The following is a 10879-nucleotide window of genomic DNA, read 5'->3' as shown; positions in this document are numbered from 1 at the left end:
ACAACAGCGAGAGTTGCATTTTAAATAGGCAAACAGAGATGGTTTAGGAGTGGCCTCTTTTGAGAGGTTAATATTATAAATGCATCTTAAATGTCTAATGCATAATCAAATGCTATAAAAATGGAAATGTTACRAGTATTGAAACCTAGAGAACAAAAATCTTTGCTCATTGCTCTTGCTACCAAAGAATTCAGTTGTGAATACAAGCTGCAAACTCGCCTGGAGACATATTCCTGGAAATATCATTACAGAGTGAGCAACGAATGGGTCGTGCCAGGGGTTTTTCCCTATTCAAAAGCCTCTGGTTCTCAGTCACAGACCCCATAGGCTTTTACAGCAAAAAGTTGCAAGGGTTGTAAGGTTGCTCCTAGGTGCATGCTACTAGCTTCTTTCCAAGTCCCTGATATCTGCTTCCCTTTCCATTCCCTTTCTGTTCAGTCCACACGAGGAAGGGGTTGGGTTTCGATAGGGAGCAGTGCAGGTTTCACTGCAGGGGGAGGATATCTGCTTAGTGTATTCATGAAAGTAATGAACTGTCTAGAAAGTGCATGCTGGAAGATGATAGCCAGCAGGTGATTGCTTGATATAATGTGTAAGTTGCTGCTTACACCTGTATGGAGGAGAACTGCAGCTTGGATAATTGAGATTCAAGCTGATGGACAGCTACTCCCGCTGTTTTGCTTTTTGATTGCYGGTGAGGAATGGTTACACCTGCCGCTTGCTCTCCTGCACTAGTAACGAAAGCTGAGTAATGGACTGAGTGTTGTCACAGGCCTCTCTGGCATGAACAAGGTGGCAGGGCCAGCAGGTGGAAGCCCTGGGCTCCTTCTTGCRGCATCTCCCAATGGATGGAAGAAATACAGAAATGAATGGAAAAAAATATGGAGGTGGTGTTGAGTATGGCCAGAGGTCTTCCAGCCCCTGCTAGAAGGGATGTKCAGGACCAACAGAGCAGCCCAAAATATCCCCCCACACACACACCAAAAGCATGGACATCTGCCCCCCGCATTGATGCACAACCCTCAACCSCTGCTGAGGAACCAAGTGATACCTCCACCGACGCCTCGCACAGCACCAGCACTTTAAAGGCAAGAGACAACTTAGGTATTGGCCATTGTAAAAATGTTTCTGAAACACAGGATTTTCTATAGTGAGCCAGCTCAGTCAGCAGTGCGATACCAAGACCTGCCAACTGTGGGTATTGGGATTAAGCTTTTTCGTTAAGAATGTCGTTCATCTAGCTGAAGTGGCTCACCACGAAGGGCTGAAGCTGACAAGAAACCCACCCCAAAGACAGCTGGTGTGGACAGAAGAGAGCCAGCAAAAGAGCTTTCAGTCATTTCAATGCCCCATTTCCAGAGCAGAAACTTTCAGTCATAAATGACTTTTTTTTTTTTTTTTTTTTATGAACCCAATGAGTACTTGGAAGGGGAAAGAAAGAATAAAAGTTAAATTTTAAAACTGAAACAATGTGCCAACATTATCAAAACATGGCATTTGGATTGACTGGGACTGAGTTTCGCTACCTAGTGAGCTGCTTTCCACGTTCCCRGTTTTATTAAGCCGTTGGCTTGTGCAAACCTCAACAAATGCYGGGTGCTGCGGGACGAGCGTGTTTGCCGAGAAAGGCACCGGTGGAGGGAGGCACAGGAAGGGAAGAGTTTGAAAAATAACAAATACCCGGAGGCAGCCTGAAGTTTTAAAGACAAATCAATCTTGACTTATTGTTATCATCTCCTAATAGTTTACTCTGTATTATTCCCTAATTACACAGTGAATCACGCTGACGGGTTGCGTGTTTGCACCTTCAATGAGTTACTCCCGCGCCTTCGCTTGAGAGCGTCATTACTCTTGCCGGCAGCTCTGCTGCCCCGGTGGGCCGTGTCCTGCTGTCAATCCGCTCTGGAAGAACGTGGACACACTTACTGACTTCTTTTAGCAAAGGTTTCTCACCTGTGCAAATAATTCCTTGCCAGTTATGCTCCAGCTGGCTAGTGCTTGTGCTACCCCATGGATAATAGAAGGGGGAGTAAATCCGTATTTTAATAAAAGTCAAGGAAATACTTAGTTCAGCCCCCATGCACTAAATTAAACACGCCTCTCGCAAACTGTCTGGGAGACTGAGCGCAGTCTCCTGCAGAGATTGCTTTGTCACTGTCTTTCTTTAGGCCGCTGACATCTTTTATTGTGGCAACGCAAGCTCTGCTGGTGCTATTCCCAACGTTTTGCTCTCGGAGTCCATCATGTCGTGCAGTGACAGGGGCTGAAATAAAGGGCCGTTTCTCTCAGCTACTATAAAAGCCGTGGTCACGCTGATAAAACATGCGGTCCCTGAAGGAACTCGTCTTTCTGAGCCTGGCCCTCACCAATATCCATAGCATTTGTCTCGCTTTCCAGCCAAAATGGGTTTTGCTGCGTCRGGCAGAAGCCTGCTATGTTCACGCTGTTAGCTTCGTATTTTTATTGCAACTACTAAATTTCAGCTAGAATTCSCTATTTATGCTTTGCCAAATGCTGAGAGATGCTGGTCTACCATGCTCAGATGGMGCCTACCCATTCAAGCTCCTAAGATGTGTAACGGCCTTGGACACAGGTGCAGAAAGCTCAGTTCTGCCTGCATCCCTATGTGTCCCCTGCACCCTACACCCATGCTAGCTCGGCGCCTGGAGAAGCTGATAAAGAAATGAGATATTCAGGAGCATGGGTGGCATCTAGGCTTGGACACTGAGAGCCCTGAGTGCATAGTTGGGGCTCTGCATGCTGGTCAAAGCCCTCTTCTCACCAGTTGCTGGTGTGATGTAGCTGGCCGGTGTTCTCCATCAGTATTWTTTGGTTAGGTCTGGCCTTTCCAGGTGAGCAGCCTTCTTCACCGGGCTTAACCTTGCCATCTCGACAGAGGGTTTCGCTGCAGTTGTTAAGCATCTGGAGCAGAATGAACCTGGCTAATTGCACCTGCTTCTCTTGGCTAATTGTGTCTGCTCTGACATGACTCCCAGCTCCTGCTCTGCATGCTGTGGAGGAAGGAGGCTGCAGCGCTTTGCTGCACATGCTGTGAATTTGGCCTCTACACCCTCGACCTTCTCACCGTGATGCAGTTGGGTTAATAGCACACTCCTGGCTTTCTTTGCCAAGTCATTAGTACATGCCTGGCCTGGAGAGTCCCTACCTTCCCAGCAGAACCAGGACYGAGATGCTCAATTTTCCTAGCTGCTGTCTCAACTCAATTTCCATTTTGCCAGCACCAGCAAAGCTGCAAATAGATCCTGCTTCTGCTTGATGCATGGGACAAGAAAGGGGCACATCCATCCCATGCTCATCTGGGAGGACATCTGCGCTCACTGAGCAGAAACCCAGGCACCTTTCCCTCTGCACTCGGTGCCYGGCACTTAGCAAGCAGGACAGGGCAAGTGGAGCAAAGCCTGGCTTTTGCTCAGCATCRCGATGCTCTCCCGTTTGATCTCAAAACCTTCCCATCAAGGTTTGTGAGTTCCCCCTCCCTAGCATTTCAGAGAGGCTTGATCGCCTCCCACTCAACCCCAACGCCCAGATCAGCTAATATTTATTTGACAGCACTGCCTTGTCTGAGTCTGCAGCCAGGTTTCTTAAGGGTGTTATTAGCCACAAAATCAGCTCACGCTGTGAAAGGGCTCACTTTCAAGCAAGACAAAATATTGTAGTGTTTGATCTCCGCATTTTATTTCCTGGTAACGGAGCTGTCTCTCTTTCTGCTGCGGATCAGGAAGTCCCAATCTAGCCCATGCCAGTCATGTTGCTCAGCGGGGTTTTCTCGTTGATAGCAGCAGGCATGCAAATGTAATACACTTGCATAAAAGCATGCGTTTTAGGAGATTTACATCTATTTATTTGAAATGTTGAGACTAGGAAATTCTTGGGGAGATAATGATTATTTATGACCACATGCCACACCTTCTTCAAATACTGACGGCTCTAGCCAAACACATGGAGAACATCAGGCAAACTAAGAAAATGACAAAGACCCTGAAAGCAGAAGAAATCTTGGATTTGGATCCATCCCTTTTCCAGCTCCTGCCTCTGCAAAGGGCCGGGAAAAYGGTGGTACCTTGTCCATGGTCGCTACCTGCTGACACCTGGGCGATGCAAGATGGGGTAATGCAACGGACACCTGTGGTCACATGAAAGTGGTTGCATCTCACAACCCTGGCTCCAAAATACCCCCTGGATATGTGCAAGCATGCGCTTATCCTGCAGCCAAGCAAGAAGCAGATTTTTTAAAAATATTTGGTGTATTTACAGAATGGGACAGCAGTTTCCCATCCAGCCTTGCCTGCTCTGTCTTAGTCCTTGACAATGTCAGACCCAGCCTAACATGAGGATGTAAGACCTGATTTTCAGGAAGGTCGAGCCACCAAATTGYCCACGGATGCTGCATGGTCCTGGGGAGCTTAGCACTGCGCTGAGCTATTGGTTAGTATCTACTTTTTAATAGGATGAACCCTGATACCATTAAAGCAAAAGGGAATTTCACCATTGGCTTAGCAAGGTCTTATCCTTAACGCTCTTCCAGAGGAGAAGCAGCCCGACAACCCTCCCAGCTCTGCACCACGAAAAATAGAGGGTGCAAAAAACTTGTAAGTTGTTTAAACATCCCTGGATCAGAGATGAACTGAAAGGAGGAAGGGGGAGACGTACATCCAGGGGACGGGGCTGGTGAGGGATCAGCAGCACCGTTCTGCACACCCTGAGTCTCTGCCATCGCCGCGGCTCTGCAAACGCAGCAGCAGGAGATGCCTGCTCCCACCTTAGCTGCATTTCTCCTCTCCTACCATCCAGCGCGGTGGGAAGTGGCGCTTAGCTCTCGGGAAACTACATCTCCTCTTTGAAAGTTGCCGCCTTCACGTTCATCCCTCAAAAATGATTAAAAATAAATCTTGACTGTCGCAGCTGTCTTCTGAGCTCTCARCCATTTTAACATGGGTATAACGCTCCTGAATTCAGCAGATCTCTCTGGCTTAACGATAGGTRTATCTCAGCTCGTAATCAGGCCCGTGTTGTTTTCTTAACAAACAGTGAAATTTGCTCAGACTGTCGCCCTTGAGGCGACTACCGTCTGCAAGACAACCAAGATRATTATAAAAGCAAGCACAGCACGTGTACACAAACCCTAACGCTCACAACGCTTTGATGAATCTGGGGCAGATAAACCACTGCCTGGATATAGAAGCCCCAAGTTATTCTGGTAGCTGATTCAGTCCCTTTTAAGATGCACGAAGTTGTTACTCGTGATAGTAGCTCTGGGCCTGGGGCTCRTCTGAATTTTCACCGCTGAAGCTAGTGGAGTGCGTCAAGGTTGCACCAGCAGAACTGAGAAAGTTGGTCCAAACCTGTTGGAGGTGGGATGCTCCTAGGCCATGCTGAAGCCGTGTCACATTGCTCTAGGCGTACATTACTCTTACAGCCTCGTTTATATTAAAAGAGAGGTATAAAGGGACTTACGTGAGGAGATCCAACCCTACCAGACTAGCTTAACGTTAGCAGCGCCAGYGCTCCGTTTATGCGCTGCTGCATCCTCTAGCCTGAAGCCTGAGCAGATGCAAACCCATGACAGTTCAGAGGACGGGCTCCCTGGCTGCCCCAGCCTCAGCGAGGGGCTGGCTGCTCCTGGCACCCATCACGCTGGGAAGCACGGGTGAACGCGGGCTTTGCTCAGAAGAGCAATTTCTGGGCGCTCAGCCTGGCGTTTTCCGTGCTGCGCAAGCCCTGAGCTCTGCCTTGTGCACCCTTGTGCACCACTCCTCCAGCTGCCAGGAAATCCAGGGAACCAGAAAGCCTTTCCTGGGCTGCACTGGGCTGCTCTGGATGCTGGTGGGGTTCTCAGCAGCTAATAGGCAACCGAGTCTTAACATTTTCAAGAAATTCCTCGTTATGTATCTTTATATAATAGCAGCGGAAGAGTACCAATCTACATAATGCTTATAATCTATATAACGTCTCTGATCCTGTACACGCCAGCCGTGGAGGATTCCTGCTGCTTCCAGGCTCCTTATGAGGTGGGTCACTTCACTGCATTAATTACTATCAATTATTTGAGTTACTGAGATGAGAACTGGTAGCSGTGGCCAGGTATTCGAATAGCCACGGGGTGAGATTCTCCAGCTAACGCCGAGYGGGTCCCTGCGCACACAGGCCTACGTACACGCCAGTTCATTTTGTTTTCCCTGAATTGCCATTGAGCTGAAATCCATTTGCTTTCCACCGGCCTAATAGGAAGTTGTTTGCTGCAGTCACGCTCCACTTTGCAAAGTCTGGAGATTGTCAGGCACGTAACGCAAGAATATAAGAGTAGCTGTATTAAATCAGATTGCGAGTCCATCCTCTCCAATATCCTGTTTCTGACAATAATACGTACCTAGAGAAGAAGATAAGAATAAGGAGAGCGTGTAACGACGTTTCCCCCAAATGSTCCGCTCACCTCCATCAATCTGTGGTCAGGGACCATCCGCGCCAGAGGTGGCATCTCTGYATTAATAGCCCTCAGCTGAGTCTTCGCCGCCTGGTGCGGAGCAGTGTGTTATTCTGTTTATTTAAGCCTTACCTGCTAGTTTTAGTGGATTTTGCTGGGTTTGCCCTCGGGGTATTCTCCGGAGGGCTGCGGGTGCCAGACAGGATGCTTCTGCTGATCCGGCACCAGTGGTGCTGGTGCTCCCGCTGATGTTTTCACCATGTCACCCCGCTTCCCAGCGGGAGCTTCACTGGAGAAGCGAAGCAGGGACGAACCGGGCAGGATTTGCCCGGAGCAAGCACCATTTCAGCTAGCCCAGGCTCAGTTTTCCAGGCACAGGACACCAATTTTCCCAGTCAATTTGGCTTGGAGATCAATATTTTGAATGCTTCTTGCTCTAAAGCCAGCGTCAGGTGTTTCTCATTACCACAGAGAAGCACTGCATTACTTCCTCCAGAATAGCAGGAAAAAAAAATTGGAAATACTGTTTATTTGTCTTGTGCAATTATTCTGGGAACAGTTCRCTAGGGACTTATTACATACCATGACACCGATGCACGGGGTGGGGGAAAAAAATCCTATTGCCATGAAAAATGCCCATTGCGAGGCTCAAGTTCACGATTTTTTAGTGAGTAGCAGTAAGGAAAAGAAACAGTTCTGCTTTTYTTYCCCYCTCTTTTTCTTTTCTTCTATTCTGCCAAGGGCAGCAAGGTCTTTTTGGAAAGCCATGTGCAACCAGGCAGATTTTCAGCTCCTCGTTGCCCTTACCTGCAAACGAGAGGCGCTGCGAAGGTTTGCTGGGTGCAAACCGCGGGCGCCCTGCAGAGCGTGCCGGCGCGGCGCCCTTTTGTGAGATTTCCCTCTCCCTCTGAGAYGCTGGTGGCAATTAAAGCACCACTTAAGGGTGCTGGGCCAAATCCTGCTCCCCATTTCCCCCCCGCTGGAAAAAGTGCAGAGACTCCTGTGAAAMCCAGCGGGAAGTTTCACTAGTGACAGCGCGAGCAGCATCCAGCCTTAAGTGTTCAAAGTTTCCTGTTCTTCTTCCTCCTCTTTTTTTTTTTCTAATTAATGTCATTTTTAAATTATATAACTGCAAAAAAGCATCAGAAAAAAAAAACCTTAGGGATGGTGCTTCTATTTTATCAACCCTTTTTCTCCATTAGTCTTCCCACACAACTGCTGTCACCCGTTAGCCTGCCAAAGYGATGTTACGGGGCTGCTTTCTGCCCGGCATGTAGCGCTTCCCTGACCGTCCCGCCAGCTCGGCTCTGTCCCGCCGGGAATACCTGGCGAGAGGCTCTACCCGTGCCCGAGAGAGCAGAAATATCAGTGCCCACCGTCTTTTTAGCATTGCTCCACGCTGCCCTCCGGTCCTGGCCGGAGCCAAGGGGAAGGGAAGAAGCGCGGCGCTCTCCTTCCGCCGGAGCCGCGGCCGCTGCCCTCGGCAGAGCGGTGCGAAAGCTCCTGCGTTCGCCCCGTCGCGGGCAAAACTTGGGCTGGCCTGAATGAACTCGCGTCGAATTACACGGCAATGTCGCCACCGAGTTTGCAAGCAACTGGGTCAGGCCGGTAACGTTGGGGCTGTCCCAATTTTCCCTTTGGAATCGTTTTGATGGGAATTCAAGTTTCTGACCAAGCGAGGGATTCTTTCTGGTTTTTCAGAAAGGGGTTGTTGTCCTAGGGAAGCATCACTGGAAAGGTCCCAGTATCTCAAAACAGCTGTATGTGTTTCCTGATGTGCAGTGATGTGCACCTGGGGAGCTAGGGGCTTTTTTGTGGGTGCCTGTGGTCTGCCATGCTGCAGGCTGGACACCCACCAGGGTTAGGTCAACGCTGAACATGCTGGAGAACCGTCTTCTTCTGCTTCCCGATGCATCCCTCCCGGCAATTTCTGGAATAACGGCATTTATTGATTTCATCCAGTGATCAAATTTATTGATTTCACCTCTGTGCTTAGCTCATAGCCCACCAGCGTGTAGGAACGTGGGTGTTGGTGTGTATGAGACCCACCACGAAGACCTGGTCCATGGGTGTTCCCCACTGTGAAGTCTTAAGACATCTGTACACCTTCAGGCGGCCACTCACGTTGCAGAGCTCTAACATCTGCTCTAGCAGTTTCCGCTTTGTCCTGAAAAGCAGGTGCCTCCAAGCAAACCCTCAAACAGAAATGTCGCAGCAGCAAATGGCTGTGGAAATTTCTGTGCAGCAAATTATTTCCAGCAGCAAATCGAGTTTGCAACAGGATGGCTTCACTGGCAACTCTTGAGTCAGATCCTGCTTGTGGGACCGCTGCAAGGCAGCTCAATCCTTAAAGTTGCTGGCCAGAGCCRCTGTGGGGAGTCCCCAGTTTGTCCCAGCTAGTTAAAAATCTGCTTTACAGCAGGGGACCCTCATATAGCAAACAAGGCAGCCTGCGAACGTGGCCCTGGYGCTGCGGGGTTAAAGCCTGCATCATGCAAGAGGGGACCATGGCCTTTTATGCTCGCACATCTAGGTGTGAAGGCTGCACTGGTGTTTAAGGGCTCGAAGAATTACTTTTCCTTCCTGATGCTCCGAAGAAAAGGGCCGGGACACCCTTCACTGGCTTTTGAAATAACAGCAACAGGTTTGAGAGGAGAAAGGGCTATTTCCCACCTGGCTCCCGGAAGGCTCTTCAAATAGCTAGGAACGATGAAGAATAAATATTAACTTAAGAAATTGCTCCCTTAACTCGATCTAGAAGAAAGGCTTCCCAGGAGAGAGAGAGCATTTTCACTCGCCTTCGGCATCTAAACCCAGAGCAGCCGTCCTGTGTATTTGCTCGCTGCCCTGAATTTAACCCGCGGCASGAGAGGTGGAATCGCGAGGCGAAGACGAAGAGGAGTCTCAGGGAAGACTAAGGCCCGTGTGGGCCAGCTTGTTGCCTGGCTCAGACCTCTGAGATGGTTCAGAAATGGTAGATTTTCTCGCCAAAACGCAGAAAATTCTATATTTTCTTGTTGGGCCTCCTTAAGATGTGCTGGRAGAATTTCTCCAGCAAGAGGCCGTAAAAACCTTCCCTTTTGAATTTGCTCCAAAGAGCTCACGTTGGAATTAGCTTTTTAAGAAACCCAGAAGTATTTTCATTTCTCTCTTGCCCTCCCCCCATCTTTTCTTCGGTGGCAAAATGGAAAGCGGAGAAAAAAAGCACAAGCGCATTGGAAGGTTGCCAGCTGAGAAGTTTAAAATAGGAYAAAATCATTCGTCTTTTCTACCTGCAGAACAAAACACATCTCCGCAGACACGYGCACACACACACATGCGTGTATGAATACGTATTTACGCATTCAATGAAAGTAAGTTAATGCTCATGCCAGGAAATGCCAGGTTCACAGTGATYATGCCACGGTAATATAAGGCTGCAGGATGGCAGCCAGTTATCCCACCCCAGCTCCGAAAGTCTTTCCCATGCATCCTTTGCAGCCTCCTGCACGACCCTAGGAAAAAAAGGGGGGGGGACACTTTTATTTGCTTTTTCTCTACGTCAAGTGCTAGTGCAATCCCCCAAAGAACAGCAGCAACTCTCCTCGCTCGGGCATTTGCTTGATTTCTCTTGGGTTCTTTTTTCTTATGCAYGCAAGGAGCACAGAAAATTTAGATATCAGAAGTTTCCATATTTCTGGATCTGAAAGCTGAGTTATAAAATGCAAATAGTTTTACTACGCTACTGATACYGTAACGCACACAGCGGATTAAGAAATAGATAACTGAGATAGTATCGATGTGCCCTCAATGTTTTATTCTGGATCAAGTATTTCACCTGTGCATGTTACAAACACCTGCAGCCCCCAAAYGCTCTGGACCCCAAAAATCCCTGTAACGCAGGTGGTGCAGAATACRCGTCTTTATTTTGGAGGGGGGGAAGCGAGTTACGTCTCGGGGGAGGAGGGCAGCATTCGGCTGCAATTAGTCACCGAGCTTCTCCCCTAGTGTTTTGTTTCCATCCAAACTGTATTTTTTCAACGGAAGTAGCAAACTCCCCCTCCAAAGGGATGATTTAAAGCAGCGACTTGTTGACTAATAAGCAATATTTATAGACTCCAGTTCTCTTTTTCCTTCCATGCATTAAGCCCAGTAGGTTTTTTAAGCTGCTCTGGCTGTGTAAAGCAGTAAGCCAGGACTGCAATTAAGAAGGCGCAGGGGAATGACTTGGTAACGGGAGCCGCTTGCTCAAATAGCCTGAAAAACAGATTTTTTTTTTTTTCCCTAAAGGGTAGGTGGCCTCACAGGTGGGATTTCCCACGAGGTTGGCCAGGCGCTCCTTTGAATTTCACTGCCAGGCTTGGTCTGTTTAGGCTTCATAAAGTTTTAACGGAAAGCCTTCGGATTGCAGCTCAGCTTGGACCTGGTGGTGGCCATCCCGCTCCTCGGCGCTTACCA

This window comes from Rhea americana, unplaced genomic scaffold (assembly GCF_003343005.1).
Source record: "Rhea americana isolate MKP2758 unplaced genomic scaffold, rheAme1 scaffold_287, whole genome shotgun sequence".
Taxonomy (NCBI): domain Eukaryota; kingdom Metazoa; phylum Chordata; class Aves; order Rheiformes; family Rheidae; genus Rhea; species Rhea americana.
This window is presented reverse-complemented; position numbering follows the sequence as displayed.